At 46.7% G+C, this 17,075-nt stretch overlaps 1 protein-coding gene across 6 annotated transcripts in view; it reads left to right on the top strand.

Moving 5' to 3' along the window:
* Nucleotides 1–309: 309 nt before the first annotated feature.
* The window catches only part of TNC (tenascin C), a 75,043-nt gene continuing 58,277 nt past the window's right edge, over nt 310–17,075 (top strand). The window contains exon 1 of one of the 6 annotated variants that reach the window (XM_063408839.1): nt 310–616. The gene's annotated coding sequence lies outside the window, so the exon portion shown is untranslated. The remainder of the gene's footprint in view (nt 617–17,075) is intronic. The other 5 variants (XM_063408840.1, XM_063408841.1, XM_063408842.1 and 2 more) reach the window with 5 other exon arrangements.

The raw sequence follows: 17,075 nt of genomic DNA, 5'->3' as shown, positions 1-17,075 counted from the left end.
GTAGGAGTCGCTAAAATTTAAACCCTGCTTACGATTCCCTGATTTCACGTCAGCTCGCTACTATTTCACAACGTTACAATAATGGGGGTGAGGGGATCAAAACTCCCGATAATGCCCTCCGCTGATGCTGCAGGGAAAATATTCTGCTTTCTGAGTCATTTGCCCTGAGCTGACTTTCTTTTTTTGAATGGTTCAGGGGGTTTCCTTCTTTAGCCATAAATCGCATGCAAATTCTTTTTTGTGTGTGTGAGCGTGAGTGTGCCAGCGTGTGTGCGCGCCTCTCAGAAGCCACGCCAGGCACAGAGAGGCTGTTCCTTTAAAGCAAAACCGAAAAAAAAAAAAAAAATGCCTTCAGGCGTCCTATTACAGCGGAACGAGCCAAGGATGAGGATTTGCAGCTCAGCTATATAAACCCGGCAGAATCTGGCTGCCGGGGCAGTTTTCCTTGCTGTCAAAGCTCGCCGCGCTGCGCTCGCACACGGCTCCGGACGAGGCGGCTCCGCCGAGTTTTGACAGGACGGCAACAAAAGTGCGGAGCGCCCGGCGGGCTTCGAGCGCCGCGTTCGCTGCATGGAGGCTGCTGGCAGCGGGGTCTGAGCCGTGCCCCAGGGCTGAGGTAAGTCCGCTTCTCCCGGGCTGCGGAGCGCCCTCGCACAGGAGCTCGCAGCGCGCCCGAGCCGCGCATCCCCCGCGGGCGGCAGGTGAACGGGCGGGGATCCCGCCGGGGAGCGCATCGGGATCGCAGCCTGCCCGCCTGGCACTCTGTCCGTGTGACAATCCAGAAGTGTCCCTGGGACACCCGTCCCGCCAGTGAATGAATGGAGCAGGAGCTGCCTGCGTGCTGGGCATCCACGGGATGAGCGGATTGACAGGCAGGGTGGGAAGGCAGATTTGGGATTTCCTCTTGGCTCCTGGAGTGCTGGAAATGTTTCCCCCATCCTCACCTCGCAAACCAGACTGAATCCACTCGCAGGGTTTAACCCTCCCAAGCAACTCCTGTGCTCCTGTCTGTGACCTGATGACAGCCGGGCCCTTCCCGCTGGGAATTTGCTGTCCCCACACTTTTTGTTTTTCTTTGCAAAAAGCCTTTGCCACCTTCCTTCCCACCCCCACTGGGCTCCAGTTTCTTTCAAAAGTCCGGTAATATTAGCCTGCAGTGGGGAGCAAAGCACAAAGGGAGATTCAACTGGTATTTTATTACCAGTGCTTTGCTGGGTGGGTTCTGGGAGCAGGAGGGTGAAATTCTCCAGCCTCATGGAAAAACAGAGGCACTGACTCCGTGTCTCAGCCCCTTGCTCCCCGGTGCACTGAGATTTTCTGCATGACTGTGTCTGCACTTACCAGCGAGGCTCAAATTGGCTTAAAAAGGAGAAGCTGGCTGGGAGAAGGTGAACACACTTAGATTCATTTAGGAGCTAAACCCACTCACTCAAGACTTGGTGTTACATCACCTTTGCAGAGTTTTCCCTGCCTGATTTTCTGTCTGGCTACCAGGAAAGAGAGTTTTTGGCAGTTAATCTAAACTTCTGAAAAGTCTGTCTCACACTATGGAAAGGAATGTTCAGGATGAAATGATGGGGATGTGTTTCGTTGCACAGTGGAGACATAAAATTAAAAAGCACAATAAAAATATTTATAGAAGTTTTTTTTCATGGAAAAACAGAAAACAATGAGGTGGATGGGATTCTATGATCTGGGTAAAAGCCTTGCTGTTGAGCTGTTGGGTTTGGTTTTCTCTCCTGGTTTATTTTTTTTAAGACCACATTAAATACTGGGAATTCATTTTACACACTTCCTGATTAATGTTACATGTGGGGGTTGTTTTATTGTGCTGGGTTTGTGCCTTTGCCTTTTAAAGCTGTGAAATCATGGAATGGTTTGGGTTGGATGGGACCTTGGAGATCATCCACCTGCAGCCATGGCCAGGGACACCTTCCACTGGACCTGGTTGCACACTTTAGGGGTGCTGGAGTCCAAAAATGAGGTGGACAAGGAGGATTAGGGACCATCCTTTGAATCCTAGGGAGACGTGCAGAAATGTGAAGTCTTCTGGGTTGTTTCTTACTGATACGGGGAACACAGGGGCAAATCGAATCTGAAGAAGTTTGTCCAGATCCAAGTGTTTTGCCAAGAGAAATAACTGCTCTGTCTGCAGCTCAGCTTCCCTGGCAGGGAATGTGGGAAGCAGCTGGCAGAGCTGCCAGGGTGCTCCCAGTGCAGGGCGTGCACCTGAACTGAGCAGAGGGACAGGAGTGACAAGGGCTGTGCCTCCCATCACCGACCCAGCCACAGCCACTCTCCCAAATACCAAACTGACATTCACTTCCCGTATTTTTTGCTCATTAACTTCATCCTCTGGCTCCTTTCAGCCCAGAGAAATTTCTTTGCAAGTCCCAGCCCTTAATCCTGTCACTACAGGCACTTTATCAGTGTTCCCAGGGCTGTGGAAGAGCCCAAGGATCTCCTGCAAAGCCCTCAGCCCACAGATGAGAATGTCAGGTCTCATCTGGAGAGAAAGCAGAAATCCTGCTAAGAAATCCCTTCCATGGTGGTCATGGGCACATGGAAAAGACAAATAACCAGACCCAAATCTCCTGTTGAAATAGTGATGCTTAATGATGCTAAAACTTACTGGGAAAATCCCTAAATACAGGCTAAAGTGTGCTCCAAAAATTATGAGTAACTGTTAGCTGGAGACTTTCTGAAAGCCATCCTCTTTTATTATCCCAGCTCTTTAAAATGGGATCATTTCTCTTCAGTATTCACTCAAACTTAACTATCATGTTGCTATAACATCATTTCTAAAGATGTTTGACATTCGGCTTATTTTTCATATTCATGCTTTTTATAAAATATCTTTAAAAAGCCAAAGACTATTAATGGGTGAAGATGTTCTGACTTTCTATAAAGAGACTGTCAAAGTTTGTTCTTGAGCATTGTCTCAGTTTTTGATAAGAAAATGAGATTAAATGGCAGGGTCTGTGCTTTTTTGGGACTTTCTCATCATTTTCGAGAGTAAGGCAGAACTAACAAGCAGAAGTGTCTGTGAAACAGCGATGCTGCTTTAGAGCCAGAGCTTTAACCCTTCCATCCCTCCTGGCAAAACCATTTGGAAAACCAGCTTGGCCCATTCTGTGCAGTTTTCCTGGTACAGCACCACGGTGCCTTTGTCCACCCAGCCTTGTGAGAGGTGTCCAAAGGTTTAATTAGTGCTGATAGCATTGAATTGTCCTGAAATGGACATTGGGTGTCTGGTGGAAATGGATGTAAGGGAGAAAGTGTTTCCATCCAGTTCTGTGTCCCTTAGAGAGCCCTAGGATCCCAGGAGGAAAATTACCTTTGGAAGTGAGATTAATGCAAAGAGTGGTGTCTGCTTTGTTATCAGCTGCACGTTTACCTGTGGCACCTCTGTGCCATGAGAGATCCAGAGTGGTTCAATAATTACTCTCATTTGAAGCCTGTCACTTGATAAATTCCTCCTTGGCCTCGTGCCATCACAGTCTGCTAAGCTGAAGGGCCACTGACAGTTTTAAGGTCTAGTGGCTCATAAAACTCCAGGCTTAGGAGTGGATGATTTACATCCCTGGAAAGTTCAAAATCTCAGCTTTCCAATAATAAAAGGAATTTGTTTTGAACTGGGTCACTTTGAGATACAAGGCTTTGAAACTGGGCTCTGATTTACCAACGTGTGCTTTCTCAGACTCAGTTACTGGTGTGAGTTCAGCACACCCTGCTCAGAGACTGAGCTCTGATCTAACCCTGTGGTTATAAACTGCAGAAGTCTGAAACTACTGTAAAATGTAATAGCTGCTCTTAGTGGTTTTAAGGGAGCTGCTGATGTCGTATTGCTGAAAAAATCATTGTTGCTGAAGTGAGAAACTAAAGAAGACAGCAATCTAAGGGAAAGAAGTTAATATTTTGTCATCTACCAGGCTCAGAAATCTTCAAAACTGCAAGCAATTATAGGATTAGTAACTAATGAATTCTGGACAGGAAACATCATAACCTGAGGTCAAGAGCTCAAAATAAGGGATGTGTACAGATTGCTTATGAGTTTTTAAGATGCAATTCAGTTCATTAAACTGCTTGAGATTGAAGAGGGCTTATCCATGGCTTTGGTTGGTTGTTGTTGTAATTATTGCTCCAGCATTTTAGGGCCTCACTGTACTAGGAGGAGAGGTTTAATAAATGATGTTCTCTGCCACAAAGAACCTGCAATTCCTGTTATTAACTATTCCCAGAAAGTTCTTTTTATAGTGAAGAGAAAAAGGAAATAGGAAGGCAGTTCTTTGAGGAAGGTGACTGCTGGAAAGCAGAGAAATGAACAGCCCTGAGGGACGATCTCGCATCGTCGCCGTTTCCACCGAGCTCAGGGTTTCTGAAGGGGTGAAACCTCCCCTCCCTCGGTGCTCACTGTCCACTGTGTGTCTGACCCTCTGGCCAGTCAGAGCTGCAGTTAAAAGCCTTCCACATGTGGGAAAAGTTAGAGACTGGGCATTGTTCCAGCTCCTGAAATCCCTGAGTGCATGATGTAAGCCCACGGTGTGGAATGGGCAGACAGGGAGGAGGAGTCAGTGGCATCCTGCCTGACAAGAGGTGGCTCTGGAGCCTGCAGGAAGTGTCTGGGCATTGAAAGAAGGAATAGATGGGGATCCTTCTGCTAAAAGGGCAAAGTTTGAATAATTTAGTGTCACTTTTTAGCATTGAATCAATGATAGATGTGCCCTCATGACTAGAATTGTCCTTAATGTAAGATTTTGCTGGATTTCTAAATGCATGGTTTCTCTCTCCTATATGCTGCCTGCCCTGTTGCTGACAAAAAAAATCAAAAAACCTCCACCTGAAGCTTCAGAGTATATATCCAGATGTAGAATTTGAATAATACTTATTAATATAAATTATACCTCCCAACACACCCCTCCTAAACCAATGTGAGATTTTGCTGCTCAGGCTGGCTGGAAATAACTCCCCATTTATGTTCTTGTCCGGCTTATGCATGAGCCAACCACCCAAGACAAATCCATCCTGAGCTGATCCCATCGCAAGAAATTTCCCCAAGCTCCCATCCTTAATTGTCTGCAGTTTCAATTAAACTAAGGTGGGATGGTGCCAAGTTTTCGGCACTTCCAACGGGTGCCCGAATAGGCGGTGGCATTCTGTATTCTTTGGGGAGCGGAGGGCGACGTTGCCAAGTTTGCATTCAGTCATCCATCACATATTAGCCCACTGGAGGTCCATTCTTCCCCAGCAATGGGGGAGCTCTGCTTCCTACTTTGAAAGATTACTCCCACAGAAAGCCCTTTCCCCAAACCCAGCAGAAAAGAGGCTTTTCTTCACTCCGTACAAGCGCTCCCTTTCCAAACTCCCCACAGAAATGATATTGTTTCATGCCCAGAAAACATATTCTCTTCAGCAATTCAGGAGAAAGTGCAGGGTGGTAGGACAGAAACCTTAAAGACAGATTTTTTCCAAAAGTGCTTGCCTGAATCCTGGGCTCCACAAAGGTCTATTGTAGTGGCTGCCTCTTCCCATGGCAGGCTGGAGCACTGGCTATGTGTGGATAGATATTGGCCAGGAGCCTCCCAGGAGGCTCAAACTGAGAGCCTGGGGAAATTCCATTATAATGATTTTGGCTTTAACTCTGCCCAACGTGCACCAGAGCTTGCTAAGCTCATAAGCCTAAAACTGCAAATGCTAATTTTGTTATGGTATTAGGATATTTAGCAGAATATTAATCAAAACAGTCTTTATTCTTCTTTAAATTTATCTTCTTTTCCACCATTCTGGCAGCACAAAGCTAAAAGGGAACATAAATTTCTTCTGCTGCTTATACATGAAAATTAAACTGTGAGATCCTTTCCTTGTGTGCCCACTAGAACTGGCTAAAGAGTTATTTCCACCATTAAGGAAAGACTGGAAAAGGGCTAAAAAAAGCTCTATTTCCAAGACATAAGTTCACTTTCCATTGCCAAGGAATCCAAAGGCCTGGCAAGAGGCAGATTTTGTCGGTGAGTTTGGGGTTTATCTCAGGCACAGGTAAGAGAGGCTGTGGGCTGAGGTCTCTGGGGACTGTGGTTTTGTGCCTCTTTGCTGTGATGAAAAGCCTTTATTTGCACTGGAAAGGGTCACTCTCAGTGTGTGCTGAGCACTTCAGCACCGACCCTTGGTGGTTATCTCCCTCCTCAGGATTTCATCTTGTTTGTTGGCCTCTCAAAAGGAGCTCAGTGGCCACTTTGCACTGGTTCTTTGTCTCTCCTGGTTCCTTTGGAAGGCCAGCCTCTTTTGGATATGCTGAATCCTCCTAAATAGCTTCTCTGTGCTGCAGGACAAAGGTCTGTGCCAAGAAAGATATAAAGGTAGCTTGTGATCTGCAGGCAGCCCATTCCTCTTGGCCAGAGCCAGTGTAATGCATATTTTCCCTTTGCTTGTGGCTTGTACTTCCCTCCTGCATTGCTTGTACCACAGTAATTCAGGGCTGACTCCTGATGAATGCTGCACACTGTGGGCCACAAGGCACGGCAGAACGGGATACATATGAAGGGAAAGTTCTCAGATCATTTTTCTTACTGAAGGATTTTGGCCATGTAAACAGTTTCCAGGAAGAAAAAAAAAACCAAAAACCGCTGGCATTTCCCATGGCGAGCACTCCTTATGAATGTCCTATCTATTTTTTCAGTTTGGTGGCCAAGTGGAGTGCTTGGAGGAGGATATACCACCTACAAGCCAGGGAATTTATATTTCCTCTGCCAAGTGTTAATTATGATGTTGACTTAGCCACTTTGCAGGTTAGCAAGTCAATCACGGGGAGCCAGCACTCCTTCTTCAGCTCCAGGCTTGATGGAAAGCCTGCAGCACCCAGAGAGTGCCATTCCCAAACACATCAGCATTATTTGTTGCCTGATTTGTCATTCTCTGGCTGTTACTTCATATATTGTTTATTTGTCTTAGCAAAAGTACATTGGGATTTGCCAGGGTTGCTGTCAGAAAGAGGGAAATTGAGCTTATTACCACCAGCCATGCGGCAGAGGCACCTTTTTGGTTATTCTGATCCCTGGCCCTGAACAATTCCAGGGATGGGGGTTTCACAGCCTATCTGTGTTATATATCTTATATATCCTGTAATCCTGTATCCTAATATCCTAGTAATAAACTGAAAAAGGGGTTCGGGGCTTAATTTAACTAAAAATTAAATTAATTTAACTGAAAATTAAGTCTGTAGTGTCCAGCTCCACCTGGGATAGAGCTTTTCTTGCTGACAGGAGCAATTTGAACTCCCTTTGGTCCGGGGTGTTGGATGACCATGGAACACACATTGCCTTAATGATGTCTTTCTGCACAGGATGCCTTGGGCTGCTCCAGTTTGCTCTGTGCTCATATAGGTCAGGAGCAGCATGGGGACAACCCCAGGCTGCCAGAGGGGAAATCAGAACCCAGGGAGCATCTTGCATGCCCAGAGTGGCCCTTCACTGCCTGCATTGTCCCCTGTCCCCTCCAGCCTGCCCTGCTGAGGGCATGGGCTTCTCCTGGGCAGACATCAGGGGCTGCCAGCCAAATTCTCATGTGACACAATGGCATTGATTTCACTGGGGATCTGGAACTGGATAATTGAGCTCCACGTCCCTCCTTTCATCATCCCATGGCTCAAATTGCTGCCAGCCAAGGCTTCAGCACAGGCAGGGCTCAAGTCACTGTGGGTTAAGAGAACGAGGTCAGAGCTGTGCTGGTGGAGGTCTCTCAAGCCTCCCATTCCTGTGGCACTGCCCAATTTGCTGACATTTGAGGCAGCAGGGCAGATTTCTGTCCGAGTTCAGTCACTAATCACTGCCCAGGGCTGTGTTCACGGCTGTAATTTCCATTACATTACATAAGTGTCTCTGCTTTACATCAGAGCCCTGCAAAACATCCCCAGACTGGACTATTCAGGAGCAGCCTCCTCTCTTTTTCCAAACACCAATTTGCACTCAATTTGTTTCATATCTTGTGCCTCTCGTTTATATTTCATTTTGCCTTGCCAAGCCATGGCTGATTTCATTCCATCTTCTCCTCATGATGTGTTCTGCTCTGCTCTGAGTTTGCTACTCTTCCCTGGGTTGCCAAAGATGCAAATTCTTGATGCTACCACATGTGACAGAACTAGGCCAGGCAGATCTGCAGCCCGGGGGCGATTACTGGAAGTCAGATTTCAAGGAACTCCTTCTGTGGTCTTGTGAGTTACAAAAATGTGCACATTCCTGTGTGTTTGAGGTGCTAGTACCAAGGACAGAGGAGCTCCAGCAGGGAGGAAAAGCTGCCCAGGGAAACGAACAATTGGTTTAAAAGCAAGGAACTGCCTGGTGAAGGGTTACCCATCTGTTTCCTCAGCTCCTTTTAAAACCATGCCCGAAGTCTGCTAATGACAGGAGGCAAGGAATGATAATTCTGGTCCCCAGGAACAGTGCAGGCTTTTATGGCTGAGTCCTGAGTCATTTTTAGGGCTTGAATAAGTATATGGTTAAATGAAAGTAAAATTATAAAGCACATGCAAATATTCAAAATGAATTCTGACAGTATCCCGCTGACCAATATCATCTGCAGCAATCCCTACAATTAAATACTTTCTGTTATTCCAGACCAATATAAATGTAAATTGTTCATGCTCTTGGTTACAGCAGAGCCATTAAAAGAGAAGAACTCTACTTCTCTTGCCTCTGTACGTGACATTCCTCCAGCTAAAATGATTTTAAATATGGAAAAGTGTGGGGCTGGGTGTGTGGAGCAGAATTTTGGCTCATCTCTTGTCCCTGACCTCCAGGAGAAATTTGAAAAACAGCTTCCTCAGAGGTGCTGTACAAAGCAGTGCTGTCTCAGTGCCTTTTCACTGTGTATTTGTTTAGTATGTCAGTAGTTTATGCTTCTTATAAATGATCCTTATTTCTATTGCACACATTTCACCAATATTTTTGGTAAATGTATTAATTTGGCATCCGTTTTTTATAGCAGATTAGCTATTCCTTCACCTATTTTTATTATATCTATCAAGAGTATTAATGGCTTATTTCCTATCTCTCATTATCAGTAAAAAAGGTGATGTTGGATACCTAAATCATGAATTTGTAAGACAAATTACACCAGCCAAGTTCCCGTCTCCAGGCCTGGCTGCTGCTTTGTTCTCAGCAGCTCCTGCTTGGCATGAAAGGAGTGGGAAGAAAATTCAAAAGTTCTTGAATTCCTGCTCTTCCCATCTCATCCTGAAACCACCTAGAACTTGGTGAAATGGAAAATTTATAGGTGGTTTTGGAAGCACCAGTGTGGAGAAGGGCGTGGAAATGAAGTGGAGCTTTGTGTGTGGAAGGAGCACGAGTTGCGGTGATTCATGCGAGCGAGCACACGAGCCTCATGGTCTGAAACTGCACCAGCAAAGCCCTCAAAGTATTTCAAAGCGAAGCCTCCAGCGTCTACCCAGAAAATAATGAGCTCCTGACAAAGTGTAACTTGGCAGAGAAACTTTCCAAAGACAAGTTTAGAAAACCGTCGATCTTTTCCAGCTCCGCGTCTTTGCTGCGAGCAGGGAGAAGCCAAGAGCCCGAGCAAATGCTTTTGCTATTAGCAAAGGCTTTATTAAAAGGTACAGGACGTACTTCAGAGGCAGGAGTGCTTTCTGCTGGGAGATTATGCACAGGAGCTGCTCTTGCTGTGAAAGGGGTTTTTTTTATATTGGGAAAGGCGCTAATTGAGGCTTCTGTGTCAGTGGCAGCTCTGCCATGGCCCGCATTCAGTGCCCCGAGTGCTGCTTGTGTCTTCAGAGAGTGAAGGGTAAAAGTCACTCCTGTGCTGGAAATGCAAACAGGGCTTCGGGCAGAAACAGGCAGAAAAGGAGGGTGTGACCCATCTGTTCTGCTTTCCCCAGGTCCCTGGGACGTGCCCGTTTCTACAGCTCTGCTCCTGTGTTCAGAACTGCACCAGCTTTCTGAATCCATTGCTGTCATTGCTCTTCCCATCTCTGCTGTGCCCGGCTGTTTCTAATCCACACTTTTTGTCCAGGCTGTATCTGCCATGGGCTTTTTCTTCCCCCTCTGACAGCTACAGCAAGAACACAGGTTGCTTTGCAGATGGGAGAAAAAAAAGTATTTAGTAGGGCTTTTCTCTCCCCCTCCCGAGTTTGTAGCAAATTGCTCCACTTGGCTGATTGCTGTGCCCCCTGCCAGGAGCCTGAATGCAGCTCCGGAGCACCCCACTGACCTGCTTGTTTTGTTCCTCTTTTCTGAGCTCCCATTTCCAGAAATTGATGCTCAAGTGTTGGAGACCTTAACAAAAATCCAAACTCCAAGGGCAGACTGAACTCCCTGTGACTTGTGCCTCATCCCAGTCCCTGTGAGTTGGACCAGCTGCGTTTGGTGTGAGCTCTCCCATGGTTACCTCTTGTAATGCTGTTTCTATTTTTTTTTTAGCTTATATACAACACATCTGAATGATCTGCTCTGTGAAATAACCAGGCTGTTTCTTGTGGCTGGTGTAAAATTCCTTCTGTGGTGGGAGCTGGATGAAGGCTTCTCCTGCCTTCATCCCACAGGGGTGAATCACTGGGGTTGTGTGACAGCAGCAAACAGTGGCACACCAGGCTGCAGCAGGACCCTGCACATGTGTGGGAATGAGCCCTCGGATCCCATCAAATGTCTAGAGAGGAGAGGGCCTCCAGTTGATGTAAGAGAATGAGCTGGACCCCTGCATTTTGGGTCAGTTGCAGAGTTTTCTCAAATTCTTTGGTGTCTTTCTCTGTGGGTTTTGGTAACCTTGTAATTTATTTCCATGGATTCATCCTCTCATTCTGGTAATTGGCCTGGCACATCTTCTTGGCTTCAGAGTAAGGCTGCAGCCTTCTGTTGTTACCCCAGAATGTCAGGCAGTCCAGTGTCTGTGCATTTGTGCTGCACATCTGGTCAGAGTTTCTTCTTGAGAGCAAAAGATTTCAGAGAATCAGAGAATGACAGAATGGCTTGGTTTGAAAGGGACCTCAGAACTCATCCCATTCTACCACTTCTACATGGGCAGGGACACCTCCCACTGTCCCAGGCTGCTCCAGCCTGGCCTTGGGCACTGCCAGGGATCCAGGGGCAGCCACAGCTGCTCTGGGCACCCTGTGCCAGGGCCTGCCCACCCTCAAGGGAACAATTCCTGCCCAATCTCCCATCCAGCCCTGCCCTCTGGCAGACTAAACCCATTCCCCCTTGTCCTGGCACTCCACGCCCTTGTAAAAAGTTTCCTTCAGGTCCTGGAAAGCTGCAATTACCCAAAACTTTCTCCCCTCCAGGCTGAGTAATCCCAGCTCTCCCAGCCTTTCCTCCCAGCAGAGCTGCTCCATCCCTCTGATCCCCCTGTGCCTCCTCTGGATCTCTGCAGCAGCTCCAGGTCCTTGCAGTGCTGGGCCCCGGGCTGGGGCAGCTCTGCACATTTCCTTTTCTCTCCTACATTGCAGGGATAACACTCCAGCCCTTCACTTTTTAATGGTGTGTTTCTGACAATTGCACAGCACTCCTCAGGAGGATATTTAATGATGGAAATGAGGATTTGACAGCACCTTTCCTGGGAGGTCCTTGGACACTTAATTCCACAGGGACACACACTGCCCTGTGAGGTTCTACCAGGGGTTAAACAAGGCACAGCAGATGATTCATGAAATCCTTTCAGAGCAGGATGCCTGAGTTTCAGTCCTCAGTCCTAGCCATGGGGCCACACCATCAAGCCCAAGGCTTTGGGTGCTTTCTGGAATCCCTGCTGAGAGCACAAGGTTTTGTGGCAATTCCATAGGTCCAGCTGTATTTAGCTCCATTTGTCTTGGTATAGAAGATTTGGAGATTGCAGACTCTCAGTCAGGAAGGTTTTATCTCAGCCTTTTTTGCTGAGATGTAGTTTTTCCAAGCCTGAGGAATCCATTCATTGGGAGAGCTGTTCATCCCCACTTTGCAATGACACCTTGCTTTGTACCTCACCATTCCACTGCACTCTAAGTCCAAGGTGAACATATTCCTTGGCTCCCCTATTGGTTCACCTCAATCTTTATTCCAGTTTAGATTTCCCCATCATTCAGCAGACTCCTGGTAGGCCAATCTGGCAATTTATATTCCCAGGTTCCATAAAGGGGAATTTGTCCTCTCCAGAAAGTTCCATCCTCACAGCACCGCAAACAGGGCTCTGTGGTAAAGCACAGGTGAGCTCTGTGCCCCCTTCCCTGTCCATCACCTTCCCCAGGTCCCTGTAGGATAAATCCAGAAGGAAAGTCCTCCCTTCCTTATGCTGCACGAGAACCAGGATCAAAATCACACCCACACGTGTGCCACTGTTGGAAATGTTAGCTGAATATATTCTGAAAAAATAAGATTAGTCCAAATGAGCATTTGTTTGGCTTTTCCAGCTCAGCATTCCGAGTTTCACCTCCTCACATCCTAAAGGGAATAAACCTAATTTGTAAGAAAAACCCTTTGCTTTTTATAGATGCAGCTTTTTCATTTCCTGAGCTTTGCACCTCTAAGAAAGAGCAACATAAACAATGAGTGAGACATTACTTCAGCCAACCTACTCCAGGCTGCATTATCCCCTTGAACTCGTTCAGCAGCATCCTTTTTGCATGCTCTTATCCTTTTTTTGCCTCCAATAAAAACAGGATTTTTCACAGCATAATACACAGACATATTTTTAGCTGCTGTGAATCCCTGCAGCGACGTGGGTCAGATCCACCAGCTGGTCTGACATGTTTTGGAGGCAGAGGGGAAGTGGAGTCGTCTAAGACACCAGAGCAGCACCATCAAATCCCAAAGCTGAGAAATCCCAGTGTCTGTCTCCCCAGCTCTGCTCTCTTCCCTTTCCCCACTCTCCCAAGCTGTTTGTTTTACACCTCGAGCCAAGCTGACTCCCAGCCAAACATCCTGGGGGGGCAGGAGAGTGTTATTTATCCGGAGTTACAATCCTTTGGTGGATAACAAGCAGAATTTGCCCAGGGAAATGGAGAATCCCTGTCCTTGGTAACAAGCTGAAGGTAATTGGGCAGAGCAGGCAGCCATAAGGAGCCCTCTGGCTCCTGGATCAGGATTTTTGAAGTGTTTTACTGCCTGAAAATTCAGTTTGGTGTTTGAAAATGAGCTGACATGTTTTACTCCCCAATGGGCACAATTCTGAGCTTTTTGAGGTGGGAGTGAACATGAGATTAATTCTCTTTTTTCTGTCCTGGGGTACAGGAGAGCACAAGCACTGTGGGTTCACTTTCATAAATTTTCACTTGGTAATTGAAGGCCAGGCTGCTCCAGCTTTTATTAGAAAAAGGAGCAGGAATCCTTTGAAGAAATGATTGAGGTGGTTATTCTTTCAAACAGGCCGTTTGGTTCAAAGCAAGCCATTACTGGTTTCAAAGATTCACAAAAAAGATTTGTCAGGGAATTTTTTTTCTCAAGGAGAGGAACTCCTGAAATGCTGCTGACTTAGTTCCCTTCTTGCTGAGTCTTCAGAATCAAATGAAAAATGGCACCTTTCAGTGTGCTGTGAAAAACTTTCAAGCAGTTGTACCTGTTACTTTATCATCACTTGGCTCCAGTTCTTTTATGGAGACAACTTTTAACTTTTACACTTCTTTTTTTTTTTTGACATCCAGTGGAGAGGACATCCATCCATCTATCCATCCATCCATCCATCCATCTATCCATCCATTTCCCTCCATCCAATGGAAGGAAAATACTGAATGAAATTATACAAAATGAGAGAAACAAAGAGAAATATTTTCTTCTAATATAGGGGACCATTGATGCCCCCAATAACTGATTTGAAATACTGTCATTCTTGTAAGTACAGTAGATGTCATTTATAAATATCCTTGAGTGCTTACAGAGAGATCAGTGCAAATCAGCCAAGCCTTTCTTCAAGTCAAATAAAAACTGGAGTCCAATTTTATTTTACCTCCTCCATAATGGAGCAAAAGCCCAGTTCTGGTGTAGGGTTTCACAGCTGAGGGTGGGTCACTCCAGCAGGGAGAGGTGTGAGATGGTTTGTGCTAAATAAATATGTAAAAATAAATGTATTTTTCATATGGGTGCTGCATTGTGCCCTTCCCAGGTGACACTTGCCAGGTGTAACTGGTGTCTGCCACAGGTCTGGCTCTGTAGGAATCTTGAAAGTAGATGAAGATCTTTGTTCTGTCACCTCAGAACAAGGAATCAGTTTCTTGTCACCCTTTCCCATCTTATTCCTCTTCCCTTTGCAAAATGAAAAAAAAAACCCAAAAAACCAAAGAAATCCCCAAACTCAATTTACTTATTCACTTCTCAATCCTGCCTGAGCCTGTATTTTAAAGACCCTTCTTTTGTGAGTTTAATCAGATGCTTGATAAGAGAAAAAGCGTTGCTAACTAGCGGGCTACAAAGCAGCCCCTTCAGGGAGCTCATGACCTCATCCCCAGGATTACTCCAGCACGGGAATTCAGCCTCCAGCACACCCCAAACAAGCCTTTGCAGGGAAGGGCTTTATCCTCCTCCCCTTGGCCGGGCTTTGCCACTGTCCCCCTGCTTGGCTGGGACTAGACACGGATGGAAATCCCGATTTTCCTGCTCCCCAGCAGCCTGCCCTGCTGGATGGGACTGTCTGGACTGTCTTTGGGCCCCTGCCCTGCTGCAGCAGCCAGCCCTGGCACAGGGATGCAGCCACGGAGTCTCAGGGTTGATTTTCCCTGAGGTGTGTGAGTTTTGAGTTTTTCATCCCAAAAACCTCGTGCCCACACCAGAAAAGAAGGACAGAGTGTGCAAGCTCGGGTTTCCAAGGGTGTTTATTCTTCCTGATCTCTCTGTTCTCTCTCTGCCCTGATCAGAGTCCCACTGCAGAGCAGGGCATGAGCAGGCTCCCCCCAGGTCAGGAGGTCCCAGACCTTTTTCTACCAGTTCTCTGACCCAACCACCTTCTATACCGTATTTGTATTATTGTATTATTTACAATTCTATACCAATTAATTCATACCTATTCTAAACACGTCAGTGCTACCTAAACCAATCCTGTGTGCCCTGTCACAGCAGAAGATGGAGTCTGGAGAAGAAGAGGAAGAAGAACAGGACAATGCCCTGATTCCTCCATCTTGGCTTCCCAGCTTCCATTCTAAAAATCCCAAATTCTACATTTTCACCCTGTTACAAACTTAATTACTATTTATCACACTCTTGTGGCTTGTGATTCTTCATGCAATGTTGGTAATTTTTCCGTGGGCTGAGAATCAAAGACGGTCATTTTGGGCTCTGTGCCAGGGTCCCAGACCCCCCTGCCAGGGTCCCAGACCCCTCAGGGCAGCCAGAGGAATGCCCAGGACCCCAACAATGGAGCAGGGCTGGTTTTCCCTCCCAGCTCCCTTTGTGTGCTGGGTTTTGTTGGATGCTGGGGGCCTTGGCAGGCGGGAGCAGCTCTGGGGTCATGCACAGCACTCCCCAAACCCCCCCCCCCTCTGCCAAAAGGTGACACAAATCCCCTCCTGATGGATGGGAAGTGACACCACTGTGTTGTCTTGGTGCTCTCAAGGCCTTTGGCACCCAGTACTGAACAGCACCAACACCCAAGGGTGTCACCCCTGCTCGGGAGGCTGGTGGGTTTCCAGCCAGGAGCTTTGGGATCTCAGCCTGGGTGTCAGTGCTGAGCTCCTGCTGCCCCTGTAGTGAGGAGGAGGACGTGGTGGGCATCTCCCCACCTTGGCACACTTTTGCTGGATGAGGAAATGCAGGAAGGACTGCTGCAATTCTTGAAGTAAAATGAACTAGGAGGCAATATCCTGTCACATCCCAAGCTGGGGGCCTGGTTTCAGCCCCGTTATCCCTAGTCAGGAGCTCATAACCATGCTGGAAGGCAGCACATGTGTGGCTCACACTCAGATGTATCATTTATTTGTTTCTAATTATGCACATTTAGCAGCAAATTACATGAAAGATTAAACACCTCATTACGAGTGTGTTCTGATTAATTCTGCACCATGCTTCTCACTCACTCAGCAATTACCTTCTCTCATTTTTAACATGGATAATTTTATTAAATCTGGTGGTATAAAAAATGAGTCAAGAGCTTTGGATTCCTGTTTTTAGTGTGGTCTCTTCCCGAGGCTGGCTGCCTATATATAATTATTACATAATGCCATGTTGGATGCTTCTCATTTAAACAGCAGCTTAAATAGCTGCAAGGCTCTGACACGAGCCAAGGCAAGCTGGGATGTCACAGATGCCACTTCCTTGGGCTCTGCTCCTGTAAATGTGAATTATTCACCATGCTTGGGATACCTGTTGGAGACAGAGGTTGCAGAGCCACAGGGTTTGAGTTTATTCTACAAATAATTGGCCTGAAGAGTAAGTTCTGCCCTAAACACCTCGGTGGTGGTGTCAGAGCAGCTCTGCTCCAGCCAGGTACCATTTCCAAAGGTTTCCTTTGCCCTTTTCACCACCAATTTTGTCCCCACATGTGACCTATGTAGAGGGTGACTGTGATTAAACCTTATTAAGAGTTGTAGCCACTTAGCCCCTCTTATTTAACCACTTGGGGCTTCCTCTGATCCAGGTGATACATTAAAAGAATTAAAACATTCTAGCATGAAGAGCATAGGGTTTATGCAGAAAAATTGAGAGCAGAGGAAACCTTTCCATAGGTGTAAACTGAAGGATCTTTCCAGAGCAGCTGGAAATGTAGAATTAGGAAGCTTAGTTATTTGTACTTTGTTTAGACTTATTAGAAATCAGGGTGAGAACTGGCTGGGCTGAAATGGCAGAACTGAGGGATGACCTCAGCTCTCCCAAGTCCCAGCTCGGTGCCATTTCCACATTCCTGGCTCTCCCCTGAGCTCCCTCTCCTTTGCTCCTGGTGGAATTGCAATAGCAATGGTATGTTCAGGCAGGATTGCTTTGCTTTTCTCATCATCAGCCAGGTAATTCCTAAGGAACATAAATCAGGACCCAGAGCCTGGAAGGCACCTCTTGGGTGCTGAGTTCCATATCCTGTTATTGCAGGCACCTCGTCACATAATCTGTTTTTCACTTCTGTTTAATTGTTGCAGGGTTTCAGCAGTCATTTTCTCCCAGCTGTTTCTCTGCCAGCTG

Source organism: Prinia subflava, chromosome 12 (assembly GCF_021018805.1).
Source record: "Prinia subflava isolate CZ2003 ecotype Zambia chromosome 12, Cam_Psub_1.2, whole genome shotgun sequence".
Taxonomy (NCBI): Eukaryota; Metazoa; Chordata; class Aves; order Passeriformes; family Cisticolidae; genus Prinia; species Prinia subflava.
The sequence above is the reverse complement of the archived record's forward strand: the minus strand, read 5'-3'. Positions and strand labels throughout refer to the sequence as shown.